At 35.9% G+C, this 18,146-nt stretch overlaps 1 long non-coding RNA gene and 1 pseudogene across 2 annotated transcripts; both read left to right on the forward strand.

Annotated features, from left to right (window-relative positions):
* Positions 1 to 2,818: 2,818 nt before the first annotated feature.
* LOC145060971 (RAF-like serine/threonine-protein kinase 20) lies at positions 2,819 to 8,437 on the forward strand (annotated as a pseudogene). The gene is made up of 9 exons (XR_013687076.1): positions 2,819 to 3,082; positions 3,646 to 5,486; positions 5,561 to 5,620; positions 6,361 to 6,511; positions 6,593 to 6,762; positions 6,836 to 6,983; positions 7,047 to 7,169; positions 7,290 to 7,377; positions 7,794 to 8,437. The product of XR_013687076.1 is annotated as an RAF-like serine/threonine-protein kinase 20 (transcript).
* A 1,891-nt stretch (positions 8,438 to 10,328) lies between these two features.
* On the forward strand, positions 10,329 to 13,252 carry LOC145060953 (uncharacterized). Its single transcript, XR_013687067.1, has 3 exons — positions 10,329 to 11,393; positions 11,518 to 11,626; positions 11,853 to 13,252. It is a non-coding gene; the product is annotated as an uncharacterized LOC145060953 (long non-coding RNA).
* The last annotated feature ends 4,894 nt before the right edge of the window (positions 13,253 to 18,146 follow it).

The raw sequence follows: 18,146 nt of genomic DNA on the forward strand, positions 1-18,146 counted from the left end.
ACACTAATATATTTATATTTAGGTACTTTTGAGACTCGTCTTCGCAAGAATACCAACTTGTTTTTGAGCAATCGATCAGATACATTATTTAATAAATAACATCACTTGTGCTAGTTGACTAGGTTTATCATTTTCGTTTATTGAGGATAATCCACTTGGAATCATAATTATAAAAAATGACCCAAAATTATCGGCATTGGCAAAAATGGCCCTTCTTTTTATAAATTAACAAATAAGACCCATATTTGTCAAAAGGCGTCATAAGTGGTTCAAAACTAGGTGAATTATCGAAAATGGTCCTTTTCTTCTAAAATGTTCATTTTAGACTTATATTTATGAAAATACTCAAAAAGGCCCTTGTTTATCCAAAATTTCATTTTGGTCCTTTAAAAATGAGATGATCAATAATTTTTCAATTTTATTCCATTTTCCAAGATGGTCCTTATATATGTGATCGAAAATGGTTCCCAAAATATTACTATTTCCATATTTTACTCACTTTCAAAACATTGTTTTCAATAACTTGTTTCAGCACATTTTTTAAGCAAATCCTTAAGGCTATTGACATAACAATTTATGATCAATAATCCATAAAATACTAGTTTTTGTGTTCTAACATATAATTGGTGATATATAGTTCAAAACCTTGAGACTTGCTAAAATATCGAGTTCTTGAACCATTAGATGGAATTCATAACTTTAAGCATATAAATCATAACATACATGCATAAACAAGAAAATATACTAAGATTTCACAAGACCCTTGACTTGTATCCTCCCCCAAAAAACATGGAAATCATCAAAAGATAGGGGTATGAAGCTCACCTTGAGTTGGTTTTGTTGGGTTTTTGATTGTGTAATGAAGAGATCTTGATCCTAAGCACTAGAATGTCCTTGTTGGATTCCTTGAAGCCTATATTATCCTAAGGAGGTTAAAATAGGACCTTGTGTGTAAATGAAATGATTTTAACCAAATAATATGTAGGAATACTAGGACATTTCGAAATAGCTCACCAAATTTCCAAGAATCACCTTGATGAGAAAGATTTTTGGAAGGACCCACTTGTTCTTGAGAGGAGTTTGGTTTAGTTGTTAAATGGAGTGAGGAGGGGATTTTTGAGGAAATGTGAAATAACCAGAGAGTGAAATGAGGTGAGAGTGAGGATTAGCAAAAGGAGTTCTTCTTTTAAATAAAGGAAATGAAGTTGATTTGAAGTGTGCTTGGAGGACTGCTAGTTAATCATGTTTGCTTGTTGGATAATTTGTGAGGATCCGTGAATGCATGGGGAATGGGAGATTACATCAAATCATAAAGTCAAACTCTCTCTCTCTCTCTCTCTCTCTCTTATCACTTTATGATTTAAAATAATACTTTTATGAATATTAATTGCTATTTTTATGAAAATACGTTTTAAATATTCAAATTTGGCATCAAATAAGGGTTTAAGGGGTCTAAGTTATGAAAAATACGAGTTTAGTGGGATTCCCGACGTCAAAATACCTCAAAATGGTGAAATGGTTTGAAGTGGTTCAAATCCGGAGCCAAATGGTGAATTCCGGAGTCAAATAGTGAATTCCGGAGTCAAACCAATTGTTCCGAAGCTCTTCTCAAGTCCCGGAGTCAAGGCATGAGTTCCGAACTTGAGTTTGCGAAGTCAGCTCATCCGGAGTCATTTCCTTCCGAGACCGCGAGAGCTTCTGGTCCGTAATGTGAGATCTTCCAGAATGATGTGAGACCTTCTGAAGCCAGCAGTTCCGGATCAACAGGTCGCCCAGAGCGAGATTGATCGGCTCTTGAGGAGGTCCGAAGTGCGAAGCTGTCCGGTGCGGTTAGGAGGTTCCAAACTGGACTTGCTCCTTAAAGTTGTCTCCATTCATTTTGAGTTGGTTTTGACTAAGGAAACTACCTTGGGGGATTAGGGAGAGATTTGAGGTACATAGAGAGATTTGGGAGCGATTTGAGATGCATGGAGAGATTTGAGGTACATATATGTTTTGCATTATAACAATACATGGCTCATTAAGAAGCATAATGTGAACTTTAATGTGTTAGCATAAGTCTTACAATAACTTATGCTTACATGAGAACAAAATTTTCTAACTAAAAATGCTAGTTGTGAAACTTTTGTTGGGAGAATACAACTGATCGACACCAATCCAATCTCTATTGGTTTAGATCGGCGGTGGAAAGAACACGTATCCACAAAAAATAAACAAAGTGACAAAATATGATCGCTACAAGAAAAGACAATAGAACTGTAAGCACACCTATAAACCTAAGACCAGTTTTGCTGCCAAAAGACAAACATATTCACTATTCCTAAAATGTGTCTCTCTTTTATATATATATATATATATATATATATATATATATATATATATATATATATATATATATATATATATATATATTCCTTAATAAATGAAAGTTTTTTGCCACATGTCAACCTCTCATTAATTTTGACACTTGACACTTTAATTTTTAAAATTAAAGGCATATACTTATATATGTAAAATATTAAATATGATATATATGATATTAAATTTCAATAAATATATATCTTCTTTATTTTAAAGTTATACATTAAAAAATATTTTATGTTTACACTTTAATATTTAATTTTTTTTTAAATCAATCCGTATAATATACGGGTTTATATATATATAAAAGAATTATCATAAATATGTATATTAATAATTATATGTGCACAAGCTCCACAAATTCATTGCCTAAATAAATGATAAAACAAAAAGTAATTACCTGAATTTCACTTTAGTTTTTGTTTTTCCGTAAAAAGAAGCATCTCGGAAAAATTGTGTTGGAAGCAGGTGCAATGTGGACTTTTATAAGGAGAACCTCATCGTTTGACTTGACGATGAACACACCTGCTATCGGCTGAGAGAGAACTCAAAAATCATAATACAAAACAAAGAACGGAAGAGAGAAGAAGCAAAACCTTTTGAAATTCGTCCGCTCAACAACAAGATTCTGAATTAAAGAAGCGAAGAGCGTTCGTGCACGAGGTGTAGCACAGTTCGATTTCGTCAAGAAATCGCAATTAAAGACTGATATATGTTAAGGGTATGTCATCTGACTTGGATGTACTGCAGTTGTTGATGTATTGTTTTCATCAGAATCGGGGTTTTTGATAAGATCTTGCTCATCCCGTCTGCATACCTACAAAGCTATCCTTTAATATTCAAAATATAAGGCACTTGTTTCTCATATTATCGATTTTGACTGTCCTGAAGTTACTAATTGCGTATTTCGTATGTGTGGGTTGGATGTACTTTACACCAATAGTGATATTAATTGTTTAGGCTCCATGGTCCATAGTAATAGGTGGAAGACTGGTCTGTTCCAGAAGTAATCTGGTAAAAAAAGAAAGGAATAGAAAAAAGCAGATGTAAAATGAAGAAAATTCAAAGAGGAAGAGAAAATTGGATATTTGAAGGCCACCAAAAATATAATGCATTGAAATAATGGACAAGTATTGTTGTTTAAGGGTATTTTTAATTCAGTTGATGAATCTTCTTTCATGATCCCCTGTGACTTATAAAACTGTGGTATGTATAATTAATGTTTAGCTGGTGGTATAGTTTGTGTATGAGTATGACAGAGGTTTTTGTTTGATATTTTGGTAGGTTTGTGTGGTCGTTCCATATGGCTTTCATACAATTTTCATGGTATTCTGGAATTGAGATATTTCATGATTGATTCTATTCTACTAGTTTGAGAGAGATCCGTCTAGATAAGGATTTTTGAAATTTGAATGATGGAAGCTTCAAAAGGCCACAAGCATGTCGAATATTATGGTAAGGAATCTGATAACAATGAAGCAGCCAATATAAGAGGTACAGAAGTGAAAGCTGTATTAAATTTTTCCATCCAGACAGGTGAAGAGTTTGCTGTTGAATTTATGCGGGATCGCGTGATGATGGCCTTGCCCTTCATTCCATACCCTAACCCCCCTGCAATTACTCCAGGAATGAGTCATGTTGATGTTGTAGAAAGAGAAACAGGTCGAAAGGAGAGGAAGAGTTGTTTATATGATGAAAGCGGAAGCAATAAGAATAAGATTAAGATCCTGTGCAGTTTTGGTGGGAAGATTTTACCACGTCCAAGTGATGGGAAACTTAGATATGTTGGAGGAGATACGATGATTATCCGTATAAGAAAGGACATGTGTTGGCAAGAGTTATGGCAGAAAACAACAGCACTTTACAGTGAAACATGTTCAATCAAGTATCAGCTTCCCGGTGAGGATCTTGATGCATTGGTATCTGTCTCTTGTGATGAAGATTTGCAGAATATGATGGAGGAATGCAACAGCCTTGTTCATGTTCATGATCATCATCATCATCAAAAGCTTAGGATGTTTCTGTTTTCCTTGAGTGACTTGGAGGATACTCATTATGGCTCTGCCGATTCAGAGGTTCAGTTTGTAGTTGCTGTGAATGGTTTGGTGGGATCAACAAGAAGAATGGGACATCATCTTGGGAGAAACAATCTGAATGAGCTTCATGGACATAATAATAATAATAATAATGCTGACATGGGTTCAAGTAGAGTGCCACCTGTCGCCAACAGCAGCATATCATCACTGCCACTGCCAGTATCTTCTGAATCTATTTTTATGCTGCCAAATTCATCCGACCAACATGGTGCTCTGCAAGGAGGAGGTTTTAGCCAAGGCCATAAATAGGACATACAAAATCAACAAGTAATTGTAAACAAGGCAATACAAAAGCAAGAGGTTGAAAATGGTCCTCCAAACCCTAAATTAGTGAGTGAGGACTCTTACTTATCTAATAATAAGGAGAATGATGATCTTATTGATTTGAGCTACCTTGAGCCACCTCCACCTCCACGTGTTTATCATTCTGAGAGGATTCCACAGGGGCCAACAGAGTTGAACAGGCTAACAAAGTCTGATGACACACTTGCTTCTCAATTTCTCTTAACTCAGGCACGTTCTGACTTCATTTCAGAAGCTGTTGAAGATCCCATTCCCATCTCAACAACAAAAAATGAACAGATCCTTAAATCTGGCCATGAAACCAACACTACTGAGGAGGTGATCAATCACAAACCAGCAGCAGCAGCAGCAGAAAGCATATCACACTTCAAAACTAACCATACTCCTCCTAATGAAATTGAATCCCAAGGCGACATAGTTATTGATGTGAAGGATCGACTTTTTCTGTCTGATATATTCACAAGAGCAATGATGTCATCAGAAGAGGTAACTGGTGTTGGTGTCCTACCACAAGATGGAGCAGGATTGAGCTTCAACATAGCAAACCACAAACCTCAGCACTGGTCTTTTTTCCAGAAATTGGCTGCTGCTGATGTTTCTCTCATCCATCAGGATCAACTTGCTGAACCTCCAAAAACTTTTCTTCAGGATGATGATCCATCTCAGCTCAATGTAAGTCAAACTCAAAGTATGCAGTTTGTTGAAAACATGATGAGGATGCCAGAGGTATATTTCTAGTCTCGTCATTTTGCGCATGTTTGTTTTTTTATTTTTTTATTTGCTCAATTTGATGCTTGTAGGCCGAGATAGGGAACGTTAGGCTGCCTTCTCTAGCTGATCTTGATATCAGTTCTTTGCAGGTATTGGTCTTTCATAATTCATATTAGTTATAGTTTAAACTTTAAATTAATAGATAAGTAAGTCAATGCCAACTTATAATCTTGAACCTTTGTACAAATAGGGTAACTTCATTGCCTATCTCTGTTGGGATAAAACCAAGTAATATAGTCTTTATTGTAGGGAAAAGTTATGTGGAATGGATATTGCTGTGTTGATGTTGAAGATGATGGTTGGTTGGGAATCAAAAAAATTACACAGGAAACTAGATGAGAAGATAACAACACAATCATAAAAGGAAATAAAGATAGATAGATTGAAGATAATTTGATTGTAGAATAGTAAAGAACATAAGACACAACAAAGGCCTAAACTTGAAATCCACAGCACACATTGATTGATGGATGGTAGATATTGGTAAATAAAAATAAGAATTTCAAAGTCTATAATAAAATTAAAAGGTGATCCTATTCCTGATTCCTGAATTCCTTCCTACATAAAGAGATTTAGAATGCAAATGAAAAATTTAGGTCGGTATTGAATCAAGTGGGATGAGTTATAAAAAATAAAAATAGTTGGGGTTTTAAGGAAGGTTATGATAATGGCAATGATTGGCCAAATCATTGATACAAATAATATCCAAATACCAAATCCGCCTTCTAGATAACCTTCGCGAAATGGAAGAAACCCTTGGAAAGGTCAGGGAAAAAACTTGTTCTTCTCGGTCATTATATTAAGTGAAGATGGATGGATTTTGGAACAGATGATAAGGAATGAAGATGTTGAAGAATTAAAGGAAGTTGGTTCTGGAACATTTGGGACAGTTTACCATGGAAAATGGAGGGGAACAGATGTGGCCATCAAACGGATAAACAAGAGCAGGTGCAGGTCGATCATCTCAACACGAGAGATTGGTACTCACGCGTACTCTATTTAGTATTTATTTACTAGTCAAAATCACCAACAAACAAACATATAAAGTCTTATTATTATAGACAATAATAGAGCTCTGGCGAGAAGCTGAGATTCTGTCAAAGCTTCACCATCCAAATGTTGTGGCATTTTATGGGATAGTACAAGATGATGGTCCAGGGGGAACATTAGCTACAGTCACAGAGTTCATGGTTGATGGTTCCTTAAGGCGTGTCTTACTTGGCAAAGATAGGTAATCTCATGTTGTATACCTCCTTTAACTCAATCAATCAATCTACCTTTTCATTTTTTTTTTCTTTGTCTAGGCATCTGGACCATCGCAAGAAGCTTATAATAGCAATGGATGCAGCCTTTGGGATGGAGTATTTACATTCCAAGAATATTGTGCATTTTGATCTCAAATGTGACAACTTGCTTGTCAATATGAAAGATCCTTCACGCCCTATATGCAAGGTATCTATCTCTCTATGTATCACAACTTACAAGTTTTTCATTTTCTTATTATAAATATTTCAGGTAGGTGATTTTGGACTATCAAAGATGAAACGCAACACTTTGGTTTCAGGTGGAGTTAGGGGCACCCTGCCATGGATGGCTCCTGAGCTGCTAAATGGTAGCAGCAATAAAGTATCTGAGAAGGTAATCATCATGTCATGTCATGACCCTCTTTACCTTCCATTCCCCTGTTTCATATTCTATTACCATATATATTGTTTTCTTTTCTTTTGTGTTTTTGGTAACATAACAATTACCAAACAGGTTGATGTGTTCTCGTTTGGAATTGTGTTATGGGAGATCCTGACTGGTGAGGAGCCCTATGCAAACATGCACTATGGTGCAATCATAGGTGGGGATTAATCATTTATCATTATCTATCTAACTACTAGTATTTTACAAGGAATCTATAGTTTCCTAGTATTCTAATAGTATCACAGAAAACTTAACATCTGATAGATATAGATTATTACTATTGTTGGCCCACATAATATACATACCAGTAGTAGTAGTAGTTACTTATGAAAAAAATACAATATATATATATATATATATATATATATATATATATATATATATATATATAATTCAATTGAAATCATGAAATTCTTAATAAGGAATGGTTCAAATTAACTAAACAGCCATTCCTTCTCCGATCGATTCCATCATACCAACACTGTACTATTGTCTGTACTCTGTAGTAATTGATAGCTAAATGGTAATATGTAGTGAAAATTTAATGGAAGCCATTTGTTTTGTTTGTTGCAGGAGGCATTGTGAGCAATACATTGAGAACCCGTATTCCAAGGGATTGTGATGGGGAATGGAGAAGGCTAATGGAGCATTGTTGGGCACCTAACCCTATGCTCAGGCCATCCTTCACTGAAATAACCACCCACTTACGTCTTATCTCTGCAGCCTCCCATCCCCATCCACACAAGGGATCTTAGCAATGCATCCCATCCTCCAAAGTACATACCAGGTCTAAGATAGTAATTTTTTCCATGAAATTCGTATATATATATATATATATATATATATATATATATATATATATATATATATATATATATATAGTATGTGAGACAGAGATGATTTTGTTTGTTTGAAATGAGAAGGCCAGTGGAAGCTGTGATAGGACTTAGGAGGATAATAATAAGGTAAGTAGAAGGTAGAACCAAATATTTCATTTTATATGTTAGGTGGTTATTTTTTGCCTTATAATGTGGTTACAAAACCACCCCAACCACAATCTATCATTAAACATATACTGCCACTGCTATCGCAAAAGTAGTTATGTAAGCCATTCCAACAATAGAAAAGAATACGGGTCAGTTTGGTGTCTTTTATGTGAAGTATCTTGATTCTTTAAAATTGTTGAAATGGGGAGTTGTACAATGTTTGGTAACTCAGTCTTTACTTAATAAGAGTATCTTTTATTGGCATCTTTAATCCTTAGGCCACTCAGAGTGGCTTCGGCAATGAGCTCGGATAGCTTGGCGAACACCGGGCCGAGCCCGGCTCGGCAACTCGGCTAAAACTTACCGACGAGGGAGGGTATTGGGTTTAAATGTTTGTGAACGTTGGAAGCGTATTTTGACCGTTTTTTTTTTCAAAAAATCCCCATTTTTTACCCTATATAAATACTACTATATATTTTATTTTATCCCACTTCGGCATCTTTATTTTTTCACTCAAACAACACAATTTTTGTGAAAAAAGAATGGTTTCCCCCTCCAACCCAAAAGCTCAAAAAAATACCAAAAGAAACACCCAAAACCCCAAACATCTCACCTTTAATAAATTTTGTTCAAAATCAAAACGATCGGTCAATTTATTCTTCACCAAATTTACAACTTGGTGGTGTTTACTACCTATTTCAAGCCTAAAACGAACATCATCATAAAAATCAAGCACAATACCAAAACCAACATTAATTTCAAAACCATCCACAAATGAATGTCTCATCCCAAATGGAAAATGACTTCAATCCATTTGATGATCTTCCCGACTCCCTAATGAATTTCCAAACTCAAGAGGAACCCACAGTCGTCTCTAATATGGAATCGGAGCCGGAAGAGAATTCACCACAACCAAAAAAAAGTGGAAGGCTGGCTCCAAAGCAATGAACACCAGCCGAAGAAAAGGCGTTAGCTCGTGCGTGTGTGGATGTTTCTGAAGATCCGGTGGTCGGAAACGACCAAGATTGTCCAATTTTTTTCCAAAAAATTATATGGTGTTTTTTTATGGAGATGAATGTTGGAAAGTACCAAGAAAAAAACTTAATTTATTCCAAGTGGAGAAATGTTAATAAAGTTGTGACAGAGTTTAATGGTGTGTTTTTGAGTGTCAACCGACAATGACAAAGTGGTGCAAATGACGAAACTATTTTGCAAAAAGCTCTTGAATTGTACCGAAATCAGAAAGGGGCAAATTTCAAGTTTCTACACGTTTGGAATATTTTGAAATTGTCAAAAAATGGCAGAAGGTCGACGATTCTGAAACCATTACGTGTGGTTCTTCTAAAAGACCCAAAACATCCGAAACAACGCATAGTCAATTGTCCGAAGTGCATGTAGGGATTGACCTCAATGATGAGGAGTCTTTTGAGGTTCCAAGAGTCATTCGTCCTATGGGAAGAGATCGAACCAAGTGAAAATAAAAAGTGGTGGCAAGTGGTTTAGGATGTGCTTCGGGAGACATCAACCAACTAACAACCAAAATGGACAACTTGAAGTTGTCTTTTGAAGAATATTTGGCGGTCACACAAGAGAACGAGTTCATCAAAATGAGGGATCTTGCCAACAACAGACAATTTGGGATTAGTGGAGGTCGACATGATAATTTGAGTGTATCATAAACCTGCTCTGATACCAATTGAATGTTTGTATCGATCGGATACACTCAAGTATGAATAAAAAAGAACGAACAAACAAAACAAAGATTAAATAGAAAAACTGAAGAACACGTATAATCACAAAGATACTTTCACTAAGAAAGAAGATTCTCACAAAGAGAACGAGGTCACAAAGACGGTCACCAAGACTACATTAGGGTTTCTCCCTAATGTTGATTATATATTATTACAATAACGAAGATCCCACTATTTAGGGGATGCATATCTATCTAAGTAAAGGCTTGATTCTATCCATTATATATATATATATATATATATATATATATATATATATACTATCTTATAAAAGAAATCTTACTATTTTTAAAAATAGATTCAATATAATAATATTATTTTTTTAAGACGTTCAAGTGCTTAAGCTTAAAGTACAACAAACCATTAATATAATAATATTATAATATAAATCTTACAAATAATAATGCCATAGGTACAAATATTTGATCCACTAACAATATAATACTTTTGAATCGGTATCCCTTACTTTCAGGGATTGAATTGAAACCCCTCATTTTCAGCAATTAATCGGCATTTTCAACAATCGAGTCAAAAACACATGAGAGACACGTTATATAATTTCATCTCCTCTCCCAGCCAATTAAAACCCTAAAAACATTGAATCGCCACCCACTGATGATCTTGATTCTATGTAATCGTCGTCCTCTATCTATAAACTCCATCTCTTTGTTTTTTTTGTTACAATTTCGTCCGGAGTAACAAACCCCAGATCACGTATCTTACCACTACACACCAGTGACTTCTCTTTTCCTCCACCTTCGTCTCTCTAAAAAACTCAAAACCACGACACCACCTGGCTTGCCCAACGTCCTCATCGTCATCACCATCTCCTTATACTCACTTGATCAACATACCATGTTTGTTTTCTGATTTCACAAATTTTAGTTTTTGACATTTTATTTTCCCAACTTTGATTTTGATTTCTACAATGTGGTTCTTTTTCTCATCCATGCATTATATCTTTCCTTGAAACTGAAATCTGACTATTTTACCCGTTGATATCCTGGTTTGAAATTAACCCTTTTTTAACTATGTTTGTGCGTGTAACAAATGACCGTCATCCTTGAAGTTCAAATCGGTGGATTGAAGATCATGTTATCTCCCCCAACCTAAGATGGAGGAGATAGGTGGATGACCTACTTCCTGTTGCTCCATAAGTCCTCCTGTTACACGACCCCATCTTCATATCTCCTCTTCGTGAACCCTAATAGTTTGAAAGAATGCACTGTCTTTCAGGGTTGTACCGACAATTAAACGGAAAAAATGTCTTTTTTTTTTTTTCATCTGATTACACACAAATTGGCTCTATCGATTTTTATTTCTTCAAGTTTGTTAACTTTGTTCCTTATAGTAGATTGTTTACTTTGTAATTGTTGGATTTCGATTTTCAGGTACAGTTGGAGAAAGAACTACTACACCCAATTGCTTGGTGTGAGGTGAGTACCACTAAGTTGAAGAATTACTCATATGTCTAGCATGTAAACTATGTAACTGTTGACCCAATCATACGAGATTTAAGCTTATTACTTTTAGATTGCTAAATTTGATTCTTTTTGTTAGGTTCAAGCCAGAAAATGGTTCTAAATATTAGAAAAATAATTATGTTAACAAAGTTCAGGGGATGCTCATGAGGAATCAAGGATTCTAACTACGGTTGCTTCTATAACAGGTAGTTCTTAATTCCTTTCTCTTATTTTGGATGTTTTTTAAAGGTTTTTAAATTGACAAAATATTACTGATTTGGTGAATATTGACTGGATTATGAAAAAACTCAGGTACCATTGTTTGATTTTATGTATGATTTCAACCTATTTGTGACGTGAATGTTTATTGACATACAAAGTGGCTAAATAGTAAGGGATTATTTTTTCATGATGTTATGCTTTGCATTGTAGGGCACCTGATCCCAAGGGTAAACTTCCTGAAGAAACAGTGGATATTTGGATGCAATTGGCAAGGACCGTTGCTTCTTTTTTTGTTGATGTTTATCTAACATACCCAAAGGTAAGCATTACATTACCTACATTAACATATGTTGATTTCTATATGAAAGCATGTATCTTCTGTGAACTCACCTCTCGTATCCTATTCTCACTTATATATTCTCTTTGGTAGCCTAATCTGACCGACTTTTAAATATATTTGTACATCAATCTTATTTGTGTTTGTTGTTCATGTAGATTGGATTTGATCTTCTTTTCTTTGGGAAAATTTATACCAATACAAAGCTAATAGAAATTTGGATTTGATTTTCTTAGATAATATTGATACTTGCCTTTAACTCGGAACTCATAAGGTTATAAAAGTAATGATGGACCAAAAAATTACCCTCAGTATGAGTCCATGCATCAAGTGGTGCAATTTTATTTCTCCCTTTTTAGTTTGATTTATTTTACCTTTAAAAACCTATCCAACTATTGCAATTTTTTCCAGTTTTGAATGTTATTAGATTATTTGTGTTCTTCTTATAGCCTGGTGAATCATCCGGATTAACTCAAAAAAAATTCTTGAAAAAGTTATAGCCAAATAGGATTTGTGAACAAAAAGAAAGAGAAATATATATTTATATTGTCATCGGATAACCTTTTGTTCAATTGAATTATTGTTGTCATGTGCATTTTTTAAAAGCATAAAATAATTATAGATTTAAGATATTATGGCATCAAACCATCTTGTCGTAGTTGAATATAGTTGTAGGGAAGATGCAAGTGTAAAATAGGAGACATATTAAAGCTTTAATAATTTTAAAGGCATAAAACCATCCTGGTATATTATGTGGTGTGAATGATGTGAAACAAAGTATTCATGAAGCCATACATCGACTACAGCTCACGTGATCACCCAATTACAACAAATAGAGCCCCTAAGCATATCAGTGCTCTTTAGGATAAAACGTCTCAATATTTTATGACTCTTTCTTTATGATTTTTAAGCTCTAATAATTTTTTTGGGTTCTAAGTTCTTTTATTTTCCTTTGATTTAGAAGATGTATGTTTGTGAGCCGACTAATTAGGATAAGATAAACACACATCTAGATCCAAAATGCATTCCATATTTTCTTATCTGTCTTCTTTGTGACAGTAAACACAATCATATCCAATTGTCTGTTCATTTATAGAATTTTTAAAAGGAATATGCAGCGCTTTGTTGCTCCGTTGTTTATGCAATAGTTTTACGGAAACACACAATGTGTTCAGGTTACGGTTTGGAGTTGGTGGTAAAATAGAATTTTGTTCCCTTTTTCCTTGTAATGTTTACTAACATATGTAAAGGTTTGTATAGTTCAACATTTAAACGTCATTTCTCATCATTGTAACTTTTTTTTCTCAATTTTAAAATGTATATTAATATAATTAATTTTCTAATTTTTTTGCATGAATTGGTTTGTATATACTGATGTGTATTGATTTATTTATACCTAAAGGTAGTCATAATATTTTGATGAAGAAAAGGTTGTCAAAAACTTAATTGAAATATTCTTATAAGTACTTAAAAAAAAAAGTTTTCGTGAACAAAATCTAATAAATGAGCTAAATATTCTATAAGTGATATTGGATAATTTCTAAATCAATCCAAAAGCAAACCAAACACATACAACAAATGCAAAAACGATTATTAATATATTAAAACACACATACAACAAATGCAAAAGCGATAAATATATTAAAACATGTCAATTGAAAAGCAAACCGACCACCAATTTTTTTTTGTTCGCCATATATTTTTTCTTGAAGGACAAAAGAGATTATTGTTAAAATAGTTGTAGAAAGAATCTAGCCAAAAGCTACAAAATCAACAAAGAGATAGAATAATGTCTTAAAATCAACCTACCCAATTAATATGAGTAACAATATTATTAAAAAGATTCACCACGTGTTTTTTGAATGTGAAATGTCTCCGAAAAAAAAAGCTATTCACCGATGACACTTTTCCTATATCATACCAGATGAAAATGTAGTTGCATATTATATGTTTTTGGTATAACGAATCCAACATAAGAAAATACATACCGAACAAACACAAAAACAATTAATAGACTTAGAATGTATGTCCAATAAAACACAATACTTCAAAAATTTCCACATTCGATTGACCAATGCAGTAAGTGCTTTTTTTGGAATATGTTTTCTAATAACAAACTAATCTTTTACCGCTGCTTTTGCGCGGGCCCACTGCTAATATATATATATATATATATATATATATATATATATATATATATATAGGAATGAGTTTTATGGAAAACAAATAACTAGGGCAACATCTACTGGAACCAATAATCAAATGACACGTGTCCATTTCTTTCTTCACAAGTAATGTATTGTGGAAGTGATGTGTTGTCATGTTTTCATTGGTTCAAATATGTGTTGCCCTAATCATTCATTTTCCATATAACTCTTCCCTATATATATATATATATATATATATATATATATATATATATATATACAACCTATAACATCCTAATATACAAAGATCACTAGGATCATTGGTTTCATGCTGATGTTGATCATTCTGACGTTGGCGTTGGTGGTCAGTGTGTAGTATTTGGCTTTTCAGATCATAAGGTGTGACCTTACAGATTCCAACAATGATCTATAGTTAGCTTTATGGAGTTTATATAGCTTTATTAAGCACTAAAATTTTCCTTCTTTTTGTAGCAAATAACTCATGTATCAACTGGTTCTGCAAGGATTTGGTTACTTCAATACAACACAGTTAAGTGATTCTGATCCATTGCAAGAACTAATCATCCTTTCATTAAATGAAGACGATTTGGATTCCCAAGGCATTGAGAATGATGACTTAAAATGAAAGATTGTTCAAGTAAGTCTATCGCTTTTAGGTTTCTACTTTTTAATCAATAGGGTAATGATTATACACATTTTGATTCATCACTTAAGCTCTATTTATCATCATTTAATTACATGTACACGGATGAATGTTAAGCTAGTAAGTAACAATGCTTATGTTATTGTTTTATGATAATGGTGACTATGAAATCAGGTTAGCTTCACTATGTTTAATGAGATTTAATGAAACTATAATAAAATATTTAGATTATTTAGAAACTATATCATAATGTATCATTTTAATAATTTTTTAAATATAAAACATCATTGGATTATTGTATTTTGAAATGTAGTATTTTCCAAGGTTCTAAATGACGTGAGGCGTGGCGTGGCGGCAAGGTCAAGCCTCAAGCTTAACGAGCCATGGCGAGCCATGACGTTTTTCAAGGCATGATGTAAGGCGGCGATTTTGTATTAATTTAAAATTATATTACCACATAAATATAAATTTATATTACATATAACTACTTTTTAGAAGTGTTAGATCAATAACTAGTAACAAAAATTTAACGAAAACCACAATACCTGTATCTCCGATTAGAAAATACATAACAAAGAGAAAAAAACCGTGTCTCAAACGAAAAAACACGCGCCATAACACGCCATGGCGCGCCATATCACGCCTTGCCACGCGCCACGCCTAACAGCAACGTTATTACGCTTTTCGTAACGGCGGAGCCACGCCTAACGCCATGGCGCATGCCATGGCGCGCCTTTTAGAACACTGGTATTTTCTATCACAGTGCCAATTGTAACAACCCAAAAATTCAAATAAAGTTTTTCATTTAATAATTAGAAATCTCAACTACATTTGTTTTTCCAAAATTCCATTACGTAAACACATTGTTCAAAAGATCGGAGTATCTAAACAATACGTGTGGAAATACTGGAGAGTGTCTGTTGCGCTATCAAGCCGGGCCCTTGCTCTTAGAACCAAAAGTACCTGAAACACCCAACAAAATTGTAAGCACACACTTAACCACATAATGCCATTCACACACACACACACACACACACACACATATATATATATATATATATATATATATATATATATATATATATATATATATATATATATATATATATGCCATGGACTCCCTCCATGGTCTTCAACTGGGATGTCATGGGCTACCCTCGTGGTCTTACATCCAAGGGCTATGGGCTCCCCCTCATGGTCTTACCAAATGTCATGGGCTCCCCCATGGTCTTCACATAAGTCATCAATCATCGGAAGTGGGTAACGATTCTTCACCGTCAGCTTGTTCAGCCGCCGATAATCAATACACATCATGTGTGACCCATCCTTCTTTTTCACGAACAGGATCGGTGCTCCCCATGGGGAACTGCTCGGACGAATAAATCCCCTATCTAGCAACTCCTGCAGCTGCGTAGACAACTGCTGCGTCCCAGGAGGAGCTAAACGATATGACGCCTTGGCTATCGGAGTCGCACCATGGATCAAGTCAATCTGGAACTCTACATGCTTCTCGGGAGGCACCCTAGGCAACTCCTGTGGAAAAACATCGAGAAAATCTCTCATAATAGGTACCCTGCTCATCTCTAGCGTAGCCACTACCCTCGTATCTGAGACATAAGCCTGAAACCTAGAACAACCCTGTTGAAGAAGTTTCCTAGCCTCGCAGTCGAATAAAGGGTTGGCCCATGTGAGGCTCTCTCTCCATGAATAACCAACTCTCCCCCAATTGGGGTTCGAACTCTCACCAGCTGTCGTTCGCAATCCATCACGGCCCCATTGGGCCCTAACTAGTCCATCCCAATGATTACTTTCAATCCTCTCAAAGGAATCGGTACCAAATCAATAGGAAACCTCTCGCCGAACATATTCAGAACATTCCTCCGAAATACCCTCGTAATGCTCATGGTATGGTCATCCGCAATCTCCACCTTGAGTGGGGAATCCAAAGTCCCCGGAGCATCTCGAAACTTCTTACTGAGTGCAAGAGATAAAAATGATCGGGTAGCCCCCGAATAAAAAAGAACATGAGCTGATAATCCATTGACCAAAAAAGCCCCTAAACAAGATCAATACAACATGATCATAACAATAAAACAAATAAGACAGAAATAGATCACATATCAGTCATGACGTTCGGTGTTGCTCAGCCCTCCTCTGTGGTCAGCTGAAATGCGCAGCTCTTCACCGCAGGAGCCTCCGCCTTGATCGGGCGGCCATCAGTAATCATCGTGGCGGGCGTAGACGCCACCACTGCTCCTCCAGTCAACCTCGGACAATCAACTTTTTTATGACCGGTCGGGTTGCAGTGAAAACAAATCAAGCCCTTCTTGGGGCAATCACTGCTCATGTGGCCCGGATTGCCACAAGCATAACATGTTCAACATGCTGCCCGACAGGCTCCACTGTGCGGCTTGCCGCACTTGGCACATCGGCCCCGCCCCTACTATCCCTTACTGGGAGGATCATAGGTCTTAGGCTTCTTAGCTTGACCCACTGCTTCCTGAACCTGCTCCGACTTCCGCTTTCTCCAGAGCTCTAACTCAATTTCCCGTTCTTGGGGCTTCTCCACCATGTCATTCCGGGTCTTGCACCCCCAAAAGCTCACAAACTCACGAATATCATCCCTCATCATGGAGTGATACATCGTCTTCTTCATCTCCTCATCTGCAACATACTGTGAACCAATATTGCCCTCTCTCGGAACTTGGCGGTGATCTCCGCCACATTCTTTGTCGTCTACTGAAGATCCTGATACTCCTTCACCAAACGTTGCACCTCAATGGCTGGTGCAAACTCCCGATCAAACCACCGCCCAAACTCCTCCCAAGACATCTCAGCCACACCTGCTGATCCCACCTCGCGTGTAACATCCTCCCACCAATCTTGCGCCCTATCCGTCATCATACAAGACGTGAACCCCACTTTTGCCGCCTCGGTGAAAAAGCTCGTGCGTTGGGCATTCTCCATGTCTTCCACCTAGCGACGACTAGTGATGGGGTCCCTGACCCCAAAGAACTCAGGCTCACCACATGCATTGAACTCCCGAAATGAGGGAGCTCAAGCCCCAATCTGACCCGTAGTGATCTCGGCTCGAAAAGACTAGAGCCGCTACTCCATAATCTCCATGATCCCTTCCTTAACGGTACCAAAGTTCATCGGGGTAGTGTCAAGGATGCCACGAGTAACCTCAGCTGCGATAAGATCGTGCAGCCTCTCATGGATGGGCTCTACACTGAAGCATGAAGTTGATCATGATCCTTATCCTGAACCCGAACCTCCTCGCGTAATTATCACCATCCTCAACTGAAAAAATTCAACATACATAGCAATCGTTTAGGAAGTTTGAAGGGATTCCT

This window comes from Lactuca serriola, chromosome 7 (assembly GCF_051521515.1).
Source record: "Lactuca serriola cultivar US96UC23 chromosome 7, Lser_US96UC23_V15, whole genome shotgun sequence".
NCBI lineage: Eukaryota > Viridiplantae > Streptophyta > Magnoliopsida > Asterales > Asteraceae > Lactuca > Lactuca serriola.